The sequence below is a fragment of the Juglans microcarpa x Juglans regia genome, chromosome 5S, assembly GCF_004785595.1.
Source record: "Juglans microcarpa x Juglans regia isolate MS1-56 chromosome 5S, Jm3101_v1.0, whole genome shotgun sequence".
NCBI classification, from domain to species: domain Eukaryota; kingdom Viridiplantae; phylum Streptophyta; class Magnoliopsida; order Fagales; family Juglandaceae; genus Juglans; species Juglans microcarpa x Juglans regia.
This window is the reverse complement of record NC_054603.1, coordinates 16,502,636-16,526,817: the sequence shown is the minus strand read 5'-3', so window position 1 is coordinate 16,526,817 and position 24,182 is coordinate 16,502,636. Positions and strand designations below refer to the sequence as shown.

General features: G+C 41.1%; 2 long non-coding RNA genes across 2 annotated transcripts; both read right to left on the bottom strand.

The window, feature by feature from the left end:
• Positions 1 to 3,194: 3,194 nt before the first annotated feature.
• On the bottom strand, positions 3,195 to 4,263 carry LOC121268670. The gene is made up of 2 exons (XR_005941203.1): positions 4,234 to 4,263; positions 3,195 to 3,428 (listed from the first exon to the last, which is right to left on the bottom strand). It is a non-coding gene; the product is annotated as an uncharacterized LOC121268670 (long non-coding RNA).
• Positions 4,264 to 18,894: 14,631 nt separating this feature from the next.
• LOC121268669 lies at positions 18,895 to 23,671 on the bottom strand. Its single transcript, XR_005941202.1, has 3 exons — positions 23,620 to 23,671; positions 20,817 to 20,819; positions 18,895 to 19,125 (listed from the first exon to the last, which is right to left on the bottom strand). It is a non-coding gene; the product is annotated as an uncharacterized LOC121268669 (long non-coding RNA).
• Positions 23,672 to 24,182: the final 511 nt, after the last annotated feature.

The following is a 24,182-nucleotide window of genomic DNA, read 5'->3' as shown; positions in this document are numbered from 1 at the left end:
AAAATATAAGAGCGACAGTTCAAAATATTCACATTAAAAAAATTCCTTTGGCATAGCATAACTAAGATATCAGAACGGATGTTTAACCCTTGTTGTAGGGTTGTCCATGTCTGCGATTAACCAAGCAAAACCTATCACTGTTCGTCACCAAGGCCAGAGGCCATTATTGAATCTAGTGGTAGGGCTGGAGGCCACTATTATATCCCATGGCAAGGACAAAGGCCACTATTGTATCCCATGACGGGGCCATAAGTCCGAGCATAACAGAGAAGTTGGTATCAACACAATAACATAATCAGAATCATCGGATCAAAACAAAAAACAGAATCAGAAGCAAAATCAGAATGTCTTGCCAAAGGTCTTCCGATGCCAATCATATCATAACAAAGTACTGAACATATTCATATCATTTTCATATATTCAAAACAGATTGAGAGCATCTTCACATAACATGTACAATTTTTAGATTTCATATTCACTCTTTTTGTATAGTTCAAAAACAGAATAACAAAATTTGTTCATGTCTGTATCAGTCATGACCAAAATACTTTTATCTTTTATACATATTTCATGAGAAATGCATAACAAATAACTGAAGTTGTTATTACATTTCTTTTCAAAACAAAACATGCATATTTTTCATAAATCAACCTCAGTCCATTTCCTTTTATGCAAAGTCTAGCATATGAATCCTTCTTACCTTGACCTTTTAACTTCTCTAAATTTTTTCATAACAGTGCCAATAGAGTATCAATCATCATCTATAAAATAGTCGTGTAACTTCCCTAAATTTTCAATTGAACACGTATTTCGTAATTAAAACTCGAGATATTAAAAATCTATATTTCTCTAATGTCTAAAATCCTCAAAAAACTAAAATATCGTCACTCTCCAAAATACTTTGATTCTCACAAAATTTCTCCAAATGAGCATGTAATGTGACCTCCAACTTTCAACTTCCAAACATCTAATGTGACCAAGAGTTCATTTTCTCTCGATTGGTTACAAATCTCACATTGGCATTTTAAATCAATTCAGCAACAGGAAATCGGGGTGGGAAGCCGTTGGGGAAACTGCTGATGTGATATTATGCATGTCAGCTGATATACTATTGATTAAAAAAATAGATGAAAAATAAGAAACGAGGAAAGGATAAAAAGTGTCTAAGAGAGAGTCGTCACGTGTTGTGGGTAGGAGAACCAGATCTGTCTTCGTCGTCATTTGGTAGGACCAAATCTACACCGGTAGTCGTCGTCATGGGTAGCCGAGTCTGTGTCTGTCGTCGTCGTTGTGGGTAGTACCAAATCTGCATATGTGTTTGTCGACGTGGGTTAAAGCCAGGTTCACCTAAGATTTTCTCCTCTTACGGGTTATTAGCTTTTTTCCCAGATAGAAGCATTGATTCTATAACTAGATAGGAACTTCAGGGAAAAAAAAATAGAGCTCGAGTTTTTTTTTTGGAAGATTAATTGGTCGGATCTGCTGTTTATAATCTCTTTTGAGATTCTTATGCATCCTTGCTTCGATTTTAGGTGAGTCCAGTGCCTCTTTCTATCGTCTTTCGCAATTCTAGGTTTTTTTTATAATGGAGTTTCTTCATTTCCTGGTTCTTAATCTTGATCCAAGGTCATTGGTGTTTTTTTTTTCTGGTGAATTCTGTACATATTTACTTGGATCTGACCTTGAACAATTTATTTCCCGAACATCAAATATAGTTTATTTTTTTTATCATACTCTTTGTTTCAGTGCTTATATTTTTCAGTTTGAGTTATATTTGCTGTTTTTTTTAAGGCGAGTTTCTCTACAAAGTTCTCGTTTTTGGCTTAGATCCATATGTACTTTTTTAAGTTTCTAGTTGCGTTCTTGCACATGATTATGGTTGTACATCTCCCATTTCCTATCCAATTCAAAGCATTCTCAATACGGCTCTATATTTATGTGACTTTACACTTGACAGGTCTACTTTATTTGCAACTCCTCACAAAGCATCACCAGCAACTCCAAGAGTTAGTAGACCAAACATGGGAGTAGCTAAATCAGACTTTGATTCAGCCTCTCCTTTGCAGAATCCATACCCCCTAAACCCCTTACTAATGGTAATTATTTCTTGTGATTACTAACTGTTTCTGGTACAAAAGATGGAACGTTCAGATCACTATGTTGAACATCTTTTTAGAAGGATTCCTTGTCCCCATACGTTCATCTAAATTTAGCTGCAGATGTATCAAAGAAATTGGTTTACTAGTTGTATTGGTTATTGGAGTCCTTTACATATATATATACAAACACAAAAATCTTATTCTTTCAATTATCAACGGTGAGATTGACACATCCTTGATTGTCACCAACAAGTTTTGCTGAATTTGCATATACCTGGATGGGGTGGGGTTTGTGTAGGTTTAGGTTTTATAAGTCTTCCTTGATGAGATTGTTATTTTCCATCCTCGTATTATGTCAAAAAGTGAAGGGAAATTTTCTTATCAAATTAGAGTTTCTTTGTGTCATCTCTGCTGCTATACTCCATTTAAGCAAACTGAATAATAGTGACATTATAATGGTGTTTCGATGATTAATCTCTATTATGTTCTTTTTATGGCATTTTTAACAGGGTCACAACAAGAGCACTGTACCAATACCAAACAAACAACTCAGTAGCAACCGTTCCCTCCAAGCCAATTGAAAGCAAGTCATGGCTCGGCCTGACTACGCAATCACTAAACTAGTTTTAGTCATATATTCATACAACCCACCAAAATTAAACAAAAGGATGAAAAGCTCGAATTATATTTGATTTATTCAGCATCCTTTTGTTGTGTTTCCCTCTTCAGTTTCGACTTCAGCAAAGCCAGCCTTCCTTAGGCCTAACTTTTGATGATGAATTATAGTTGTTGTAATTATGTTTTGATGTGAGCATCTTTGTAACTGATAAATTTTGAATGAGTGAAACTTTACATTTTAACTGAGTTATTGGATATCCATGTTTGATGCATAGGGAAATTTTTGTTGCGACATATTGTTGTGTATGAAGCATGGGGTCTTTTTGGTTTTCAGCACCATCTCAAATAGAAAATTGCACTCTCTCAAAATTTTCTATCCGCTAAATGGAAAAGATATACCAAATCAATGTCCAGGAGATGAAGAATATGCAATCAAAATGACCATCTCATTCCAGGTTCATATCATTCCAAATCGACATCTACTAACTTGATAGCACTTCACAATTAGAAGATGTCAAAGACAAAAGCTCATCCACATCTATCAACCTGGTACTAATATAAAATCAAACCCATATCTATTAAAATGAACCCATAAATATTTTTTATAGCCCGTGAAGAATTTTTACAGAAACTAATAGTTCTACATCCCTGAATGCTTTGCTCGGCTCTTGGTTGTTGTTCTTGCAATTTCACCTACGGTTGTACCTTAATCTGCAGGGTTAAGATATTGAAATTAGTAAAATTAGATGACTAAATAAATCAACTACTAACTTAAATGAACATATACATTTTAAGTACATTTTTAAGGATACATACCAATGATAACAAAATCAAAATCCCCAACTACAGCTTCGGTTGTGTTCCATCCACCCCAAGTTGCATCTATAATGCAATTCATCCAACTTGCAGTGTAATTTATACTGAAAGGAAACACAACATTTAATGCAGACAATATGCTTCACCCAAAAACTTGTAAGGAAGCTAGAGATTATGTGGAAAAAGAAAATTGTATCTTAGCTTATGAACAGAGAGAGACAGATCCCAAGTCACATAACTAAAAAGCCTTACCTGCAAAAACAAATATTGGACTCACATTCCTAGAGAGTGTTCCTGAACCATATTCCTAGAAACAAAGCTAGTCACTAAGAAAAAGGCATGTAAATTAAGAAGTCGGCCTGATATAAGTGCTAACGGGTTGAATTCCATTGAGTATGGATATACCACATAATGTGCTTACTCTTTAGTCAATGTCTTGAAAGGGGGCATGATAAAAGAGAACTATATGAAAGAGTTAATGGAACTCGCACTTAAAACTGATGCTCAATCAAATCTGTATTCTGAAATTTGAGGTCATTTTACAACCTTTTGATTAAGACCTCCTCACATTTCTTACAAAATGGTATTAACCTCTTATTTAACATAAAGACAGATGTATTGTCCTACCAAAAGATTCACTTACATACATAGTCACAACAAGTATAATGTTTATGCCATAAAAGATTATCTCAATTCTCACCTCATAGGAGTATGCATATCACATCCAAATAATGGCTTCTAAAGGAACAAGTTTTCCTGATAATTAAAGGCATTTAACCCTGCAAAAAGTCCCAATTAAAATGACTATGTTAATAATTGAGAGATAAGAATAAAAAACAAAGTCCATTACATAAATTTGAAAACTCGAAAATTACATGACCAGTCCTTGTAGTACTACAAAAAACAATATCAACACAACTCAGTGGCACTAACACAAGCTCATGAAAGAAATAGCCAACTATGAGAGAGGCTGGCAAAATGAATACATTCTCATATGCACACACACAAAATCTTTCATTCCCTTTTAACTAAATAATAAGCTGGATCAAGAAAATCTTGTCCATGCAAAATCAAAAATGCATATTGATGTGAGACACACCTCAACTATAATGAACATAAAATTGTAAGGTTTAAGGTTAGGGTTAGGGTTTTGGGGCTTTGTGGGAAGGGGATTTCAGATCTAGATGGAGAAGAAGAAGGGGCCATTCGATGGGTTTGTGGAGAAGACGAAGGGGGTTGTGACTATGGCTTCGTGGGTTCGTGGAAGTCAAAGACTGACTGTTGAGAAGAAGATAAGGGCTTCGTGGGCTGTGGCTTCGTGAGGTGGTGATTTCATGGAGAAGACGATAGGGGCTTTGTGGGGATGGAGAAAACAAAGACAAAGGCTTCTGTCTTCGTAGGGATGGGGGCTTCGATGGGGAGAAGACGAAGACAAAGGCTAGGGTTTCGATGGGGCTTCAATCTATGCTTGGCAATAAAATTAGAACAACATCATTCCTTATTTGCCACATCGGACGTGATGCCGCGAGGGTTCCCCAAGTGAATTTCTAATGGGTTGTTATACCTTTTTTGCTCTTGTATCTACTCATTTTGGCTGGGCTATTAAAAATATACGTACTGATAATGGCCTATAGTTCCTAATGACTAACTTTTACAAATCAAAAGGATGCATCCATCAGAGATCTTGCATTGAAACCCCTCAACAGAATGCTAGGGTAGAAAGAAAGCACCAACACCTCTTAAACATTGCTAGAGTTCTCAAATTTCAATTTAGGGTTCCACTCTCTTTTTGGGGTGACTGTGTTATGACTGCAACTTACCTAATCAATAGGATTCCCTCTCCTGTCATAGGTAACATCTTACCATATGCTGCTTTCTATAAACATTGTCCATCCCTTAGTCATCTTAGAGTTTTTGGATCCCCTTGCTATGCCATAACACCTTTTACTCATAGACATAAATTCTCACCCCATGCTAATTAATGCATTTTCATTGGATACCCTTATGCTACAAAGGGTTATAAGTTGTTTGATTTTACCACTAAAATTGTCCTTGTTTCTAGGGATGTAATTTTTCATGAGAATATTTTTCCATTCCTCACTTCTGTTCCCCCCCCCCCCCAATGCACTGATAATTCCTCACTTGTTCTCCCCATTTCATCGCTTGATATTAATCCTAATAATACTTCCTTTTCTCATACTGATTTTGTTCCGTCACAGTCTTTTACTGATATTTCTCACCTACTCGTAACTCTACTAGAACCAGAAGGATTCCTGGCTACCTGTCTGACTTCCATCACCAGCTTCTTCCTTCTCAGACTTCACTCCAGCCTTCCTCTACTGCAAATGGTCCTCTACAGGCAGGTAATCTTCATCCTTTAGCTTCCACTCTCTCTTATCATCAACTCTCACCTCCACATAGAGCTTTCATTGTAAATTTATCTACCACTTATAACCCAAATATTTTCATGAGGCCATGAGCTACCCTCACTGGAGAGAGGCTATGGCATCTGAGATAGTAGCCTTAGAAGCTAATCAGACATGGCAATTGACCACTCTACCTGCTAGTAAGACCCCTGCAAGTGGGTTTACAAAGTAAAAAACAAGTCAGATGGGTCAATTGAGAGGTATAAGGCCAGGTTAGTGGCCAAAGGTTATACCCAACTAGAAGGATTCAATTACTCTGAAACATTTTCACCTATTGCTAAAATGGTAACTACTAGGACTGTTTTAGCACTTGCTTCAATTTTTAATTGGCATCTCATTCAACTAGATGTCAATAATGCATTTCTGCATGGTGAACTTCATGAGGAAGTCTATACGAGCCTGCCTCCAAGGTTTGCTAAACAGGGGGAGAAACAACCAGTATGCAAACTACTTACGTCTCTTTATGGCTTGAAACAAGCCTCGAGACAGTGGTTTAGCAAATTCTTAGAGACATTAGTCACCCATAGTTTTACTCAATCTTCTGCATACCATTCACTTTTCACTCAAGTCACGAGTCCCTCATTCATAGCCTTACTTGTGCATGTAGATGATATCCTAATAGCCTCTAATGACATGAATGAAGTTGAGAAACTAAAACTGTTTTTGAACAATAAGCTTAAATTAAAGGACTTAGGATCCTCAAAGTATTTTTTGGGCATTGAGATAGCTAGATCAGCAGAGGGTATCACACTCAACCAAAGAGAATATGCCTTGGAAATACTTGAAGACAGTGGAATGTCGGGAAATAAGGTCCATAACTTTCCCATGGAGCAAAATTTGAAACTTAGTAGAACATAAGGGAATTTACTAGAAGATGCAACTTCATACAGGAGGCTAATTGGTCGATTGATATACCTTACCATCACAAGACCAAACATCTCATATGCACTGCAAGTCCTTTCTCAGTTCATGGACAAACCTAGGCACACGCATCTTGCAGTAGCACATAGAGTACTGCAGTACATCAAAGGGACACCTGGACAAGGTCTTGTTCTGTCCTCAAAATCAAAGTTGCATTAAAGGGGTTTGCAGATGCAGATTGGGCAGGCAGTGTAGACACAAGGAGAAGCATCACTGGTTTTTGCATCTTTCTCAGGGAGTCATAGATTTCTTGGAGGTCTAAGAAACAGTCAACAATCTCTAGGAGTTATGTTGAAGTAGAATATAGGTCTATGGCATCAACCGTGTGTGAATTGATGTGGTTGGTACAATTGCTTAAAGACCTGCATACTCCCCATCCTCATCTAGCACTGCTATTTTGTGACAACTAAGCAGCCTTGCATATAGCTGCCAATCCTGTCTTCCATGAGGGGACAAAACACATTGACATCGATTGTCACATAGTAAGGGAAAAGCTTCAAGCTAGGTTAATTAAAATACTACATGTCAAAAGCAACATGCAACTAGCAGATATCTTCACAAAGGCTCTAGGAAAACAGCAGTTTGAAGTTTTGATTTCCAAGATGAAACTATTAAGCATACATAGTCCATCCTAAGGGGAGTGTTAACAATATCACTGTATTTTTTAGGACTATTCTTTTTGTGCATTTGCATTACTTTACATGTCATAAGTTTATTCGTCTATTATTTTACTCTCTGTCATGTCGAGGTAAGGCCTCAATTGTATAAAGCAGCCACTAAGACCTCATTGTATTCATTCAATTTAGTGAAGAAAGATTCTTCCATACAGCTGTCTGTCCATTTTTGTCAGTATGCATTGTATGTTTGTTCTATGAAATGAAATGATGAAGTTTATGCTTTATGTTATGAAATGATATTTTATGAAATGAAATGAATTGATGAAAAGGAAAGGAATGAAATGATAGAAAAATGAAAGGACTGAAAAGAAATGAATATTTTAATGTATGAAACTATGTAATGGCTATGATTGATGAATGTATGATGGTACTAAAGGATTTGAAAGATTGCAATGCCGGGTAAGTAGTACTGGTAGTGCACCCAGTGTTGCCCCCTGATTGAGGGATTCCCGACCCCCAGCCACAAGTGGAATCAGGTCTAAAAGACCGCTAACCTCAACACATGGGGAGTAATAGTGTGTACTAGCCAAAGGAAAATGATTAGAATAACTATATGCTTGAAAGGTCTTAGTTTTATGAAGGAAACTACAAGGTGAGAATGTTTTGAGGAAAGAAAATATTTTTCAAAAGAAAAACCCCACTTTGTAATGTAATGCCCCGACCTAGAGGTCCAAGTAGTTAACTCTTGTCACCTGATAATCACTTTCACAATGCTAATCAATATTAAAATCCAAAATATATATACTTCCAACGGCTCTAAATCAAATATCAATACTTCCAAATCATTTAACTACACATAGCCACATATCAAATCCTCAATACCATAAACCAGGTAAACTAATATTAACATCTCCACAAATCTCAATGAACATAATAAAAATGAAATAGGGTTTACATAAGTCTCCTCAATCATCCAAAACATACTGAACTGCAATTACTGAAAAACCAAGTCCATCAATAGCACTAGTACCCTGTGGTACTCATCTACTATCCTCAGTTAATCTTGTCCATATACTCTATTACTGATCCTCAGCTGAAACATCAAAGTCATCTGAAAAATATTGTGAAGATAAATGGGAGAGTTATCAACAACTCAGTAAGCAAGGAACATATATTAGTATGTAAACATAACCATTTATCAAGTTCAAAATGCAGAACAAAAGCATTTACTTTCATAAATACAAAATCAAAATATTTGCTTTCAAAATGTATAATAAAAAACATTTTATAAAAAAGTCCGCGCAAAACTTTCATAAAACTTTCTTATTTCAAAAATCCTTTGACATATCATAAACTGAGACATCATCTTCATATTATATCGGAGGATCAGATCAGGACAAATACCATGTTTAATCATCATAGTAGGGTTATAAACCACCATTATACCCGTGGCTAGGTTGTGTACAATATTTAACTCCCATGGTAGGGTTATAAACCACCATTATACCCATGTCTGGGCCGTATACCATGTTTAATCTCTGTGGTAGGGTCATAAACTACCATTATACCCGTACCTAGGTCGTATACCATGTCTAACCCCCGTGGTAGGGTTATAAATCACCATTATACCCATGGCGTGGCCATATGCCACTATTATACCCATGGCGGGGCCATATACCATAATCCTACCTGTGGCAGAGCCTTAATAGAAATAGAACAGAAACATCATTGGAACTAGATCATATTTAGATACAGAATCAGAAATTCATGCCAAAGTTTTCAAATGACACATCATATCAAAACAAAATACTGAATAGCTTTAGATCATTTCTGTAACGCCCGTCCTTGTGGTGGGACTTTTTATAAAATGTTTTTAGAAATGACGACGGGAATTACCATTCGATTTAAAACTTTTTACTTGCATACCCAGGGTGCAAGACTCTACGTTTATAAAATAAAATGTGCTTTAGAATAAAAAAGGTTTACAACGGAAATCATTAATCTTACAATAAAAAGGTGTCTCGTACAATTAAAACTCATGCCTAGACTTCCGTGCTCTTCCCCATGGGCCGTGTCCGTCCTGACCATTTAGTCCCTGTGGGGGGGAGGGACATGCATAAAAACTAAAATGAGTCGATGACTCGTAAGCATTACTTCATACAATTAAAATATAACAACATAGGTTTTCATTCATACATACTATACGTACATGCGTGCGCTCGTTCATTTGAAAACATCATTGGACGAGATTTTCTTTTAAAAGGAGCTTTCTTTTCGTAAACTGTATCTCCCATCAGTGCCTTCATTTCTGCAAAAGTTCGTGCTTTCATGCGTTCGTACATTCATGCATACATACATTCTTCTTATCACTTTCATGGGCCAGTACATACTATTACGTCCCGTGTGTTGGGGTTAACGGTCTTCCTTTGGACCCGGATTCCGCTCGTGGCCACGGGTTGGGAATCCCTTTCATGGGGGGCAGCACTGGGTGCACTACCAGTACTACTTACCCTGCATTGCAATCTACCCATTCATTGGTACCCTTTGCATTCATTCATGTGGCCGTTACATATTTTCATACATTTCATGCTTTCATGTCTTTCTTTGTTTTTCATTCATTCATTCATGTCAGCTCTAAAGAGCTGGAGCTTTCATTCAGTTCTTTCTTTCATTTAACAGTCCTTTCATGAGAAAACATTCATTTTCATGAGAAAACATCATTTCATGAGAAAAATATCATTTGGGGCGTAAGCCCGAAAATCATCTTTCCTTTTTCAGTTCATTTAAGTCCTATCCTTCATTTACCAGTTCGTTCATGGAAAATGTCATTTAAAAACATACATGGGCTTAAACGTCAGCTTTCATGGCATCCATAAGCATCACCTTGAACGTCGTCTTTCATGGCATCCATAAGCATCACCTCAAGGTGCACATGAAAGCGTCAGTTCGTAGGATCCATAAAAGCATCTGTTTTCATGCCTTTCATGCATTTTCAACAGTTCATGGATTTTCTTGGAAAATACATACAATAGATACAACGTATAGTCATCCATTCACATGCGTACAATTAATACTTTCGTTGCGTAAAAATGGGCTGCCAAGGAGGGCCGTACTTACGTATACCTTTGAATACTTAGCATTTTCTTCTATAAAACGTCTTTCGTGTCATTTAGTAAAGCATCGTAAGGAAAAGCGTTTCGTTTTCGTTTCTTTATATTTTAGAAGACTCGAAAAGAGTATGAACTTAACACTTACCTAGACTCCATGCCACTTGCATATCATGCAGTCCATTCATGTGCATGTCAGATGGCAACCTACATGCATACACATAACCTTAACGTCATTTTCTATTTAATGCAAAAGCAACTTAACTATAAATAGAACTACACTTCACTTGGAACACTCTCCTTCTATCCCGTGCTCTTACGTGTACTTTACTATGCTAAGACCTTCGGGGACCACTTATGGTCACTACCTCTTCCAACTCAACGTCTTGCCTCAAGTGCTCATCTACTAAAGTGAACCCACGATTCACCTTAGGATTAAGACACTAAGACCTTCGTCTTCCTCTCCTTATTGAACTCATCTCGATGCATGACTCAAACCGACTAAGTCACGCATCTCAATCCTAGACAATACACCTGTCACTGCCTCCATGCATCTTAGCCCATACTAAATCCTCATTTCCATCCATACAAGCCACACGACTCTAAGCCAACTCTGAGGGGAGAGGTCCGTGTGGTAAGATTACACATGTACATTTGTAATACCCTGCTCCTTCCTTCTTACGTACGCTTCTTCTTTCTGATGTACGTTTCGTCTTTATGACGTAAGCAAATCCTGAAGGTAGAGATTATGTGATCGTTTGCCGTTCTCACTAGCGACTGCGAGCCTCGTCATGCGTACCGAACCTTGATGGCGTGTCTCTCAAGATATTAGGTGACTTCTAAGGCACGCCCAGTGTTTTATATGTACTGGAAATATTTATAAGGAGTATTTCCAGTGTTGTTGAACTAAACTTGATTTTAAATACGACAATTATAATATTCTTGAAGAGCTCCAAAAATATTATAATTGTCGGAAATCATTTTAACATCATTATTAAAATGATTTCGACTATTTAAAATATTATGGGATTTAAATTATGTTGAAAGCTTTAATTAATTAAATGGTTTTATTCTCTTAAATATATTAAATAAGACTTTATCATTTATTAATGATGAAGAATATTATTTTATAAACTAAAGTTAGTTTAACTAATATTCTACCTTAATTCCTCTAAGTGCTTTTAATTAAGTTAATGTTTACGCATTTTCAAATCAGTATTTTAATCCCTAGTCGTTATATCGTATACCCCAAGATGAATGGACCGGATTAAATACCCAGACCCCCTTTCTCTTTCCCTCACTTTTCCCCAGCTCTCTCTCTCCTCCCTCTCCCTTAAGCGTACGTTGTACACAGCCGCTCTCCCTCGCCGACTGCTCCATCCCACAGCACGACGCCGTCGTGAGTCGGCAAACCTCACCGCTAGCACCACCAGCTCCACCTCACTCTGGCGAGTCCGCCCATACCGGCGTCTCTCTCCCACGCTCCCTCCTCCTCTCCCTCAGCAGTTCACAACCCGAATGGGCTTGGTGCTCACTGCATCGCCGTGCGCCATCATCCGGCGCCACCACCTCCACGACAGCTTCTCCTCCCACCAGCCATCACCGTCCAGCGAGCTTGGCCATCTCCATGTGGCCACCTTCACCACGCACGCACACAGCTCTCATGCATGGTTTCACCATGCGTGACGCCCAACACCATCGTCGCAACCCGCCGCTAGCCACCAGCACACTTCCAGCTACCACCGGCAACAACCCCACAGAACCTAACCCCTCACTGCAGCTCTTTCCCTCTCTTTTCGAAATGGGTCTAACACACGGGTTTTAACCCATTTCCCCACCGTGTGCCGTCGTGCTTGACACCCACAGCCACCAGGCACCACCATGGACCTCCCCTCACCTTCCCCTTCCTCCTCCATGTGACCCGAGGCCCATAGCCTCTCCTCCACGCACGGGCTTCCCTCTCTCTCACGCACGGGTTTCACACCCTCCACCGCCGTGCGCCACCACCCACGACAGATGACCACCACCTCCAACCTCCTCAGGCCACCACCAAGCCAACCCAACTACCCACGACCCTGATCTGTCACCCATGCACGCACACTCTCTCTCACTCTCCCACGGCTTTTCCTCCATCGTGCGGCCAGATCTGCCGCCGTGAGTCACCTGGCACCACCTCGACGCCAGCACGAGTTCCACCGCACCTCCCTTAGCTGAACCCAAGGTCCAAACCACCACTTTATGTAGTGGGTAACCACTGCACGTGATGGACAGTCACTGCGCGTGACTGACCGCCACTGTACAATGCCAGATCTGCCGTGTTATGCTCCTTGCCACCATCACAAGGCCCACACGAGCCCTTCCAAGACCACACCTAGCTATCCAAACGCCCAAACAGTCACTGTACGTGGGTTAACCGCCACGTACGACCCTTTCGGCATCATCGACCGCGACGATCAACAAGCAATGCACGGGTTTATCCCGTCGATGGTATAACCCTCTATCCCTTGTTATTTACGTTAGATAATGATTAGTTGATTAGGTTGTGGACTGTGCTGTTAGTATTTGTGGAGTTCGCTGTATTGAGATACATTGTGTAGTGTGCTGTGAAGTGTTGGGCATATCTGTGTAGTGTGGTGATGTGAAGTGCTTTGTATGTGAAGTTTTGGGCATATCTGTGTAGTATGGTGATGTGAAGTGCTGTGTATGTGAAGTGTTGGGCATATATGTGTAGTGTGGTGATGTGATGTGTCGTGTATGTGAAGTGTTGGGCTTATTTGTGTAGTGCGCTGTGATGTGTTAGGCGTAGTTGGAAGTGTGCTGTGAAGTGTTGTGGACTATGACGTATAGTGTTGTTGTGGAGTATGTGCTGTATTGGTGATGTGGCAGGTGAAATAGGAAGAGTACACACTGAGTGTACTCTGTGTGTGGCATAGAGTGAGATAAGGAGAGTATATGTAAAATATACATTCCTAGCGTAATGTGGAATGAGAAAAGTACACACTGAGTGTACTTTGTATGTGGCATAGAGTGAGATAAGGAGAGTATATGTAAAATATACCCTCCTAGCGTAATGTGGAATGGGAACAGTACATGTTGAGTGTACTCTATGTGTGGCATAAAGTGAGATAAGGAGAGTAAATGTAAAATATACCCTCCTGGCGTATTATGCAACGGGACGAGTACACGTGGAGTGTACTCTATGTGGTAGAGTGATGTACCATATGGCAGGTATGTCATAGTAGTGATGTGGCGTAGTGTGTGAAGGGAGTACACGTAAAATGTACTCCATGTGATAAAGTGATGCACCATATGGCGGGTATGCCATAGTGGTAATGTGGCATATGTGAATGGAGTACACTCGGAGTGTACTCCATGTGGTGGAGTTATGCACCGTATGGCGGATATGCCATAATGGTGACGTGGCGTAATGTATGTGAATGGAGTACACGCAGAGTGTACTCTATGTGGTGGATTAATGCACCATATGGCGGGTATGCCATAGTGGTGATGTGGCTTAGTGCATGTGAATGGAGTACACGTGGAGTGTACTCCATGTGGTTAAGTGATGCACCGTATGGCGTGTACGCCATAGTGGTGATGTGGCGTATGTGAATAGAGTACACGTGAAGTGTACTCTATGTGGTGGAGTGATGCACCATATGGCAGGTATGCCAAAATGGTAATGTGGGGTAGTGTTTATGAAGGGAGTACACGAGGGTGTACTCCATGTGGTGGAGTGATGTACCGTATGGCGGATATGCCATAATGGTGACGTGGCGTAGTGCATGTAAATGGAGTATGTGAAGGGAGTACACGTAGAGTGTACTCCATGTGGTGGATTGATGTACCATATGACGAGTATGCCATAGTGGTGATGAGACGTAATGTATATGAAGGGAGTACACGAGGAGTGTACTCCATGTGCTAAAGTGATGCACCATATGGCGGGTATGCCATAGTGGTGATGTGGCGTATGTGAAGGAAGTATACGTGGAGTGTACTCCATGTGGCAGCGACACTCCGTGTAGCTTGTCGTAGAGATAAGGATGATTATGTGATTTATGGGAGTGGAACGTGACGAGTAGTGTCGGGAACTATGAAACAGTGTCCCGAAGTAGTTATGGCGTAGCCGGTAGTCCGTGATGGACTTATGGCTAAGAGTATGCATGATGTAACAAAACAAGTGTAAGAGTACACAGCGGAAGCATGACTGGGCAACGTCACGAAGTGACGTGGTTATTGACAGTCATGGTTATGATGGGTAAGGAATTAGTGTAGAAATGGCGTAGCGGGATCGTGACAAGATGTCACGATGTGATAGGAGTACGTGAGAAACCGTACTCGTGATGAGTTAGAAGTTGGTGTAGAAATAACGTGGTGGGATGTCAGGTAACGTGACAAGATCACTGTGTAGCTTGGGAGTAGTCTTGAGCTATATGATATGACATAAGGCGTGGTTGTGAATAGAGTCTTGTCATGTTAAGTGTTGGGATGAACTATCGAAGGGACGGGTAGCATGAAAAGTCATGGTAGCCGGGTTAAGAGAAGGTTGGTATCGGAGTATGGTGCTTGTTTACACAAGCAGGTGATCAACGTGTTATATGTTGATCTTAGGTGATAAAGGGGTAAGGTACATGTGTAATCTGGTTAGACACATGTGCCGAACGGATTCACCATATGTAATGGGTAATATGTCCTTAGCACAGTTACATGGTGCTTAAGCCTCCGAGTTGGCTTAGAGCCGTGTGGCTTGTATGGATGGGAATGGGGATTTAGTATGGGCTAGGATGCATGGAGGTAGTGACGGATGTATTGTCTAGGATTGGGAAGCATCACTTAATTGGTCTGAGTCATGCATCAAGATGAGTTCAATAAGGAGGATAAGACGAATGTCTTAGTGTCTTAATCCTAGGGTGAATCATGGGTTCACTTTAGTGAATAAGCACTCGAGGCAAGATGTTGAGTTGGAAAATGTGGTGACCGTAAGTGGTCCCCAAAGGTTTTAACATAGTAAAGGGCACGGGATAAAGGGAGAGTCTTCCAAGTGATGTGTAGTTCTATTTATAGTTTAAGTTGCTTATGCAGTAGATAGAGAATGACGTACACAGATATGCCCAACACTTCACAGCGCACTACACAAATATGCCCAACACTTCACTACACAGAATGCCTAACACTTCACTACACAGCACATCACAACACAGTGAACTCCACAAATACTAACAACACAGTCCACAGCCTAATCAACTAATCAACATCTAACATAATTAACGAGGGATAGAGGGTTATATCATCGACAAGATAACCCGTGCGTTGCTCGCTGATCGTCCTAGCTGATGATGTCAGAAGGGTCATACGTGGTGGCTAACCCACATACGGTGACTTTTGGGCGTTTGGATAGCTAAGTGTAGTCTTGGAATGGCTCGTGGTGGCATTGTGATGGTGGAAAGGGGCATAACACGGCGGATATGGCCGTGTACAGTGGCGGTCAGCCACTCGCAGTGGCTGTCCATCACGTGCAGTGGCTACCCACCACATAAAATTGTGGTTTGGACCTAGGGTTCGACTAAGGGAGGCTGCTGGTGGAGCCGTGGAGGCTCAGTGGTGGTGGCACGACGGTCCACGGTGGTGGAGGGAGGAATCACCTTGTGTGAGGGGAGGAGAAGCCCGTGAGAGAGTGAGAGAGAGTGTGCATGCATGGGTGGCAGATCGGGGCTATGGGAAGTTGGGATGGCTTGGTGGTGGCCTGAAGAGGCTGGAGATGGTGGTCACACGCCGTGGGTGGTGGCGTAAGGTCGTGGAGGGTGAGAAACCCGTGCTTTGGAAAGGGGAGAGGCCCATGCGGTGGAGGGAGGCTATGGGCCTCGGGTCACGTGGAAGAGGAAGGGGAAGACTAAGAGGAGCTCGTGGTGGTGTCTGGTGGCTAAGGTGGCCGCGCACGGTGGCGCTAGGAGCTTGCACAGTAAACCCGTGCATGAAGGAGGCCACGAATATGCATGGGAGGAAGATGGCCGTGAGGTGGAGGATGAGCTTGCTAGAGGATGATGGCCGGTGGGAGGGGAAGCTGCCATGGAGGTGGTGGCATCATTGGGCGGCACACAGCGGTGCAGTGAGCACCAAGCCCATTCGGGCTGTGCACTGCCGGGGGAGAGGAAGAGAGAGCGTGAGAGAGGGAGACCGGTGAGAGGAGGCTCGCCAGAGGGAGGGGCGGTCGATGGTAGGGGCGGTGAGACTCATCAGCGCACGACGGCGACAGGTTGGGCAGTGGAAGAATCGGCTTGGAGAGGCAGCATGCGACGTACGCCGGGGACAGGGAGGAGAGAGAGAGAGCGGGGGAAAAAGTGAGGAGAAGGAAGAGGGATCTAGGTATTTAATCCAGTCCCTTCGTCTGGGGATTCACAAACGATCTAATGATGGAGGATTAAAACACTGATTTGAAAATGCATAAACATTAATTTAATTAAAAGCACTTAGAGGAATTAAGGTAGAATATTATTTAAACTAACTTTAGTTTATAAAATAATAGTCCTTCATCATTAATAAAATGATGAAGTCTTATTTAACATATTTAAAAGGATAAAACCATTTAATTAATTAAAGTTTTCAACATAATTTAAATCTCATAATATTTTAAATAGTTGAAGTTATTTTAATAATGATATTAAAATGATTTCTAACAATTATAATATTTTTGGAGCTCTTCAAGAATATTATAATTGTCGTATTAAAAATAAACTTAATTCAATAACAGTGGAAATACTCCTTATAAATATTTTCAGCACATTTAAAACACTGGGCGTGCCCTAGAAGTCACAAGATATCTTTTGAACCATGCCTTCGAGGTTTGACACACCTAACGAGGCTCGCAGTCGCTAGAAAGAAGGGGTGGATGGTTACATAATTTCCGTCCTCGAAACTTGCTTAAGTCAGAAAGAGGGAACGTACGTCAGAAAGAAGAAACGTACGTAAGAAGGAAGAAGCGTACGTAAGAAGGAATGAGCGGGGTGTTACAATTTCACATGTACAAAATAACAGAATCAAAGCATCTTCATTTAATCAAAGCAAAACTTTTAGATCTCATATTTGCTCTTTTTCTCAGTTCAGATAGAAAATAAGCTCATGTCTACACCAGTCATGATAGAAAATACTTTCTCTTATACAGATTTCATGCATATTTTCAAAATCAACCTCATTTCATTTATGCAAAGACTAGTATAGGAACCCCACATACCTGATTCTTGCCTTTTATAAATTATGTCTTGGGTCTAACCTCTAACAGTATCACAATCTAAAACAATAAAAATACCAATCCATTAACCATCCAAACAAGCATGTCCCTAGCTTATTTACTAAATCCCAAATCAACAATTACTTTAATCCAGAGCATCCACTCCACTCACAATGGTTCAACTACAAACAACCCAACATGATCAACTCAATATCAGTCATAGAAATAATAAATTTGGCCAACCACATATCTCAACCCAAACCACCATGATCATCAACCCAAACAACCCCTTTTAACCCAGTAGACTTCATTTTAGCTCAACAATCCATCACCCAACTTCGATAGTGTCTTATAGACTCTCAACAACCAAACATCAAATCAACAGCTAATACTCCAACTCGAAGCAAACAACAAAGGTCAACACGTACCCCGGACAGCCACATAATATCATTCATTAAATAATTTCAGCAACCACAATACATTAATATAGCCCACAGAACAAAGTCGAAAATGAGCCCTAAATCTTGAATATCTTACCTAAATTTGTGTGCGTTGCCTGTAAAAATTAATAAGTGGAAACAACACTGTTTAGGACGTTAGCGATGATGTCGGTGAGGGAATTTCTATAAATTCCAAATACGACGATAACACTGCGATGCCTGAGGAAAAGAAACTATGCAAGGTTTTTATGAGTGTTATACTAGTGATAGTGTACGAAGTAAAAATAAATATTATCAAAAATATCCAAAAAGAATTTGAAGGGACTCACCATTGTAGGACAAGGATGACGGCACACAAAAACCCCCCAATCAAAAAAAAATGATGTCTCGCAGTTTGTAGTGGGAAAGAAGAACTAAAATTCAATACCAAGTATGAAAAAAAAAAAAGTAAACCTCAGGTGAAGGGGTGAATCTAGTGGAAGAAAAAGAAAGAATGGCCTTACTGGCATTCAGTATGGAGTCTGGCGATGATGCAAACCACTGTGATGACACAATACGAAAACAATGTGAAAATTAGTGAGGTTTTTCCCTAGTCTGTGGGTGAGAAACGGAGTAGCAGTGTGTGTAGCTGTTATGAACTCATTAGGTAGAACTCACCTTTAAAAACTAGCTTACAAGGGAAGGGTGTCTAGAGGCTTATAAAGCATCAACTAATCTCATACTTAGTCGATGTGGGATCGTAACAACCATCATGCTCCGCAGCCGACGTCCACGGCGGTCCCGGCGCTCACATGGGCTGGTTGTGCGCTAGGTCTTTTCCTAGCTCCGGGCGAACACTGTCATGCTGGCATCACTGTAACACCTCGCTCCTTCCTTCTGACGTACGTTCTTTCTTTCTGACGTAAGGCTTCTTCTTTCTAAGGTAAGCAAGTTCTGAGGACGGAAATTATGTAACAGTCTGCCCTCCTCTCTAGCGTGTCGAACCTCGATAGCTTGTTTTAAAAGATAGTGTGACTTCTAAAGTACGTCTAGTGTTTTAAATGTGCTGGAAATATTTATATGAGGTATTTCCAGTCTTATTGAACTAAGATTGATTTTAAATAAGACAATTATAATATTTTTGAAGAGCTCCAAAAATATTATAATTGTCGGAAATCATTTTAATATCATTTATTAAAATGATTCCAGTTATTTAAAATATTATGTGATTTAAAATTATGTTTAAAACTCTAATTAAATTAAATGATTTTATTCTTTAAAGATATTAAATAAGACTTCATCATTTTATTAATAATGAAGGGATATTATTTTATAAACTAAAGTTTTGTTTAAATAATATTCTACCTTAATTCCTCTTAGTGCTTTTAATTAAGTTAATGTTTACGCATTTTCACATCAGTGTTTTAATTCTCCATTGTTAGATCATTTTAAAGATCCCAAGATGAAGGGACTGGATTAAATACCCAGACCCCTCTCTCTTCTCCCTCACTTTTCCCTCCCCTCTCTCTCTCCTCCCTCTCCCAAACGCGTACGACGTACGCTGCCCCTCTCCTAGCTGTTTCTTCCTCAGCTTAGCCCGGCGCCGCCGTGAGCCGCCTAGCCTCACTGCCCCCACCGTCAGCGTCCCCTCCCGTCGGTGAGCCTCCACCACCAAAGCAGCCCTCCTCTTCTTTTCACAGTAAGTAGCCGAAATGGGTAAAAACCCATTTCTCCTCCTTGCGCCGCCGTACACGACCACCCAGGCCACCACACTGCCACCAACGGCCTCCCCTCCCACCGGTGAACCTCTCCCATGGAACCCAAGCCATGATGACCTTCCTCTCCCCCTCCGTCGCATGCACGTACGAAACCCATTAATGGGTTTTGCACGGCCTCAAGGCCACCGACGACCCTAGAGCCATCGTGCGTCGGATCTAGCCCCACGAGCTCTCCCTTCCCTTCCCCTTCCTCCTCCCCTTTGCCCGAAGCCCATAGCCCCTTCCTTAGCTGCACGAAGCTCCTCCAAGGCACGGGTTCTCCATACCCACAGCGAAGCTCTGCCTCCCACGACCACTGCACCACCACCAAGAGCTTCCCTTCCATCGGCGACCTCCCCTAGCCACTCCCAAGTCCAGCCGAGCCACCTATCTCCCTCACTATCTCTCACTCTCCCACGACTCCTCTCTACTTCACGGCTTAGATCCGCTGCCGTAGACCACCGTGGCGCCACCCTAGCGCCACTACAAGTTCCATCGCACCTCCCTCAGCTCCTTCATCGCCAGTCATGACCAACCAAGCCTCCCTCCGGATTCCCATGTCGAGACCCACAACTTTAGCTCCTCCACGAACCATCGTGTCTCCGACGTGTGCCACCTCGACACCACAACGAGACCACCACTCCAGGACCACGACCCGACCCTCCTAAGCTTAGACCCGCACCTCTAGCCACCTCCAATGGCCAAGACAGCTACTGTACGTGGGTTAGCCACCACGTACAACCCTTCCGACATCATCAACCTTGACGGTCAGTGAACAACGCACGGGTTATCCAGTCGATGGTATAACCCTCTATCTCTCGCTATTTATGTTAGATGTTAATAGCTGATTAGGTTGTGGACTGTGCTATTAGTATCATGGAGTTCGTTGTATTGTGTTGTGCTGTGTAATGAAGTGTTGGGCATTCTGTGTAATGAAGTATTGGGCATTCTATGTAGTGAAGTGTTGAGCATAGTTGGGAAGTGTGTTGTGATGTGTTGTGGACTGTGCTGTGTAGTGTGGTTGTGGAATATGTGTTGTAATGGTGGCGTGGCGTCATGTGCATTGGGAAAAAAATGTGTACTCTCGTGACGTAGTGTGGGATAATGAGAGTATATGTAAAATATACCCTCCTACCGTATTGTGGAATGGGAAGAGTACACGTGGAGTGTACTCCATTTGATGTAGTGATGCACCATATGGCATGTATGCCATAGTGGTAATGTGGCGTAGCATGTGAGAAGGAGTACACGTGGAGTGTACTCCAAGAGGTGCAGTGACACACCGTGTGGCGTGTCGCAAAGATAAAGATGATTGTGTGGTCGATGAGCGTAGAGCGTAATGAGTAGTGTCGGGAACTGTGGAACAGTGTCCTGAAGTAGTTATGGTGTAGCCTGTAGTCTGAGGTGACGGGTGTCACCGTGTAGTTAACTCATGGCTGGGAGTATGGGCGAAGTAGAAGAACAAGTGTAAGAGTGCGCAGCGGAAGCATGACTGGGGAATGTCATGAAGTGACATGGTTACCAGCAGCCGTGCTTATGATAGGTGAGGAGTTAGTATAGAAATGGCATAGTAGGATGTCAGGTGACGTGACACAGTCACGATGTATAGCTTAGGAGTAATCTCGAGCTATATGATGTGACGTAAGGCATGGTTGTGAACGGACTCTTGTCGTGTTAAGTGTTAGGATGAACTGTTAAAAGGAACGGGTAGCATGAAAAGTCATGCTAGTCGGGTTAAGAGAAGGTTGGTATCGAAGTATGGTGCTTGTTTACACAAGCAAGTGATCAACGTGTTATATGTTGGTCTTAAGTGATAAGGGGGTAAGGTACGTGTGTAATTTGGTTAGACACAAGTGCCGGACAGATTCACCATATGTAATGAGTAATCTGTCCTAAACGTAGTTACACGATGCTTAAGCCTCAGAGTTGGCTTAGAGCTGTGTGGTGTGTATGGATGGGAATAAAGATTTAGTATGAGATAAGGTGCATGAAGTTAATGACGGGTGTATTGTCTAGTTGGGATGCGTGATTCCATTGGTCGGAATCATGAATCGGAATGTGGTTGATAAGAAGAGTAAGATTAAGGCCTTAGTGTCTTAATCCTAAAGTGAATTATGGGTTCACCTTAGGGGATGGGCACTCGAAGTAGAACGTCGAGTTTGGAAGAGGTAGTGACCGTGAATAGATCCCGAAGGTTTTAACATAGTAAAAGACATGTAAGAGCATGGATAGAATGAGAGTGTTCCAAGTGAAATGTAGCTCTATTTATATTTTAAGTTGCTTATGCATTAGATAGAGAATGATGCTAAGGTTATGTGTATGCATGTAGGTTGCCATCTGACACGCACATGAATGGACTGCATGATTGAAAGTAGCATGGAGTCTAGGTAAGTATTGCGTTTATACTCTTCTAGAGCTTTCTAAAATGCAAGAAAAGGAAACAGAAATGCTTTTCTTTATGATGCTTTACGAAACGACACAAAAGATGTTTTACGAAAACATGCTAAGTGTTCAAAGGTATAAGTATGTACGGCCCTCCTTGGCAGCCACTTTTTACGCACCAAAAGTATTAATTGTACTCATATGAATGGATGACTATACGTTGTATCTATTGTATGTATTTTCTAAGAAAAACAATGTTGCTTTAACTGATACTTTAAACGACGCGGAAAAAGTATGTTGTTTTAAATGGTCCCTACGAACTGATGCTTTTATGGATGCAATGAATTGATATTTTACAGATGCCCCAAGAAAGATGATGTTTAAACCCATGCTTTTAAATGACGTTTTTCCATGAACTGAAAGGATAGAGCTGAAATGAAATGAAAAATGAATGAAAGGACTGAACTAAAAGAATGGACTGAACGTTTAATGTATGAAAATACGTAACGGCCACATGAATGAATGGAAAGGGTACCAATGAATGGACAGATTGCAATGTCGGGTAAGTAGTACTGATAGTACACCCAGTGCTGCCCTCCATGAAAGGGATTACCAACCCGTGGCCACGGGTGGGGTCCGGGTCCAAAGGAAGACCGCTCCAACACACGGGGCATAGCAGTGTATACTAACCAATGAAAGTGATAAGAAAGAATGTATGAATGCATGAATGCATCGCACTCTTGAAGAAATGAAGGCACTGACGGGAGACACGTTTTACGAAAAGAAAACCCCGTCCAGTGATGTTTTCAAACGAACGCACGTATGCATGTACGTATAGTATATACGGAATGATAAATGCATGAATGAAAACCTATGTTGTTATATTTTAACTGTATGAAGTAATGCTTATGAGTCATCGACTCATTTTAGTTTTTATGTATGCCCCTCCCCCCACAGGAACTGAATGAGCAGTACGCGTCAGGACGGACACGGCCCAAGGGGAAGAGCACGGAAGTCTAGGCATGAGCGTTTAAATGTAGGTGAGGCCTTTTTATTGTTAAAATTAATGTTTTCCGCTATAAACCTCTTTTATTCGCAAAGCACATTTTAATGAGAATCTTGCACCCTAGGTATGGAAGCAAAATGTTTTAAATCAAATGGTAATTCCTATCGTCTTTTCTAAAATTATTTTTAAAAAGTCTCACCACAAGGACGGGCGTTACAATCACCCCGTGCCGCACAATTGCAACCGTCGCAACATGGCCTTAGACGTGGGGTTGCAGGGTCTAACAAATGGAGGAAACCAATGGGGGCGCTAAACCAATTTCTTCCAAGCAAATGAATGAAAAGCAACGCAAAGGCTTATGTTTTAATTGAGATGAGAAATGGAATCCTCTACACACTTGTAAAACTCCTCGTATTTATCTCTTGGATGTGAATGAGGAAGTGTGTGAGGAAGAAGAAGAGCTGCCAGTGGTGGAAATAGAAGAAAAACCAGCGCTGGAAACACCAGCCACACCAACCAGCAGCAAGGAATAACTGGAAATTTCCTTGGCTGCTATAGCGGGCACTCCCACGATGAGAACAATGCGTTTACTGGGAAGTCTTTGTGGTGAACAAGTAGTGATACTAGTGGATTCAGGCAACTCCCACAATTTTATAAACTCAACCTTAGCAGCAAAGTTGCAGCTGCCTATTGATTATTTAGTGAACTTGAAAGTTAGAGTGGCAAATGGCCAAGGCCTTAATAGTGAGGGAATCTGCAAGACAACCTAGTTAAAGGTGCAAGGTA